This window comes from Saimiri boliviensis, chromosome 10 (assembly GCF_048565385.1).
Source record: "Saimiri boliviensis isolate mSaiBol1 chromosome 10, mSaiBol1.pri, whole genome shotgun sequence".
Taxonomy (NCBI): Eukaryota; Metazoa; Chordata; class Mammalia; order Primates; family Cebidae; genus Saimiri; species Saimiri boliviensis.
This window is the reverse complement of record NC_133458.1, coordinates 121,783,734-121,785,481: the sequence shown is the minus strand read 5'-3', so window position 1 is coordinate 121,785,481 and position 1,748 is coordinate 121,783,734.

The window sequence follows — 1,748 nt, the reverse complement described above, 5'->3', positions numbered from 1 at the left end:
AGTTCCAGACTAGCCTGACCAAGATGGTGAAACCCTGTCTCCATTAAAAATCCACAAATTAGCCAGGCACAGTGGCATGCGCCTGTAATCCCAGCTACACAGGAGGCTGAGGCAGGAGAATCGCTTGAACCTGGGAGGTAGAGGTTGCAGTGAGCCGAGATCACACCACTGCACTGTAGCCTGGGCAACAGAGTAAGACTCTCTCAAAAAAAGAGAAAAACAAAAGAAAGGAGAAAGCACATTCTAGGGAGAGAGAACAGCATATAGAAAGCCACCTTCAGATACAACATACCATGGCACTGTCTGGGACCTTCATGTATCATGAAGAAGGTGAGCTTGGGAGAGTGATAGAAGATACTAATAATCTTCCTTAGCTTTACTTCTGTTCACTGGATACCTTTTCTCAATCTCCTTGGCCAGTTCCTGTTTTTCTCCCTAAGTTCTTAACTTCAGAGTTTATAGGAGTACAATCCTTGGTTGTCTCCTCTCTCTGCAGTCATGCCTTAGTGATTTCATTCAGTCTCAAGACCTTTTGCCACGTCAGGACACAGGGATCCTCCTTTCTGGAGGACACAGCCACAAGGTGCCATCTCTGCAGGAAGCATAGAGCAGCCTGCACTAGACAACCAGACCTCCTGACACTGTGATCTTAAACTTCCCAGCCAACAGACTGTGAGGAAATACATTTCTGTTCTTTATAAATTACCCAGTCTCAAGTGTTTTGTTGTAGCAGCATAAAACAGACTAAGACAGAAATTTGACTAAGAGCTATGCCAACAGCTCTCAAATCTAGATATTCTAGCTAAATACCCTTCCAGACTCAAAACTTGCATACCAAACTATCTTGTCAACATTTCTATTTGTGTACCTAATAGACGCTTCAAATTCAAAATGTTGGACATGGATGAAGCTGGAAGCCATTATCCTCAGCAAACTAACATAGGAATAGAAAAAAACAAATACTGCATATTCTCACTTGTAAGTGGGAGCTGAACAATGAAAACACATGGACACAGGGAGGAGAACAACACACACTGGGGCCTGCTGGGGGGGGTGGGGCAGGGGGAGGAGAGCATTAGGAAAAATAGCTGCTGCATGCTGGGCTTCATACCTAGGTGATGGGTTGATAGGTGTAGCAAACCGCCGTGGCGCACGTTTACCTATGTATTCAAACTCTTCGCAACCAAACTGTTAGTTTTTTCCTGTGGGTTCTGCTTCCCCAACAGCCTTCCCACCCCCGTTGATGGTCACTCCATTCTGCCAATTGCTCAAATCAGAATACTATGAGTTACTTTTCTTCACTGAGGTGAAATTCACAGAATCTTAAATTCACCATTTTAATTAAAGTGTACAATCCAGTGGCTTTTAGGACATTCATAATGTTGTGCAAGCAGCACTACGATCTAACTCCGGAACTTTTTCATCACTCCCTTTCCTCGTTAGCAATCATTTTGTGTTCTGTTCGTCCCCCTGGCCATGGCAGGCACTACCCTGCTTTCCGTAGCCATAGATTTGCCTGTTCTCAACTTTTCATATAAATGGAATTATGTAATGTGTGGCCTTTTCTGTCTGGCTTCTTTCACTTAGTATAATGTTTCCAGTGTTCATCTATATTGTAGAGCAAGAGTATCTTTCACTTCTCTAACATCTCACATCCAATCAACCAAGAAATTCTGTTGGATCTATCTTCAAAATGTACGGAATCTGAGCCCTTCTCATTTCCTCTGCTGTGACCATCCTGGTGTGAG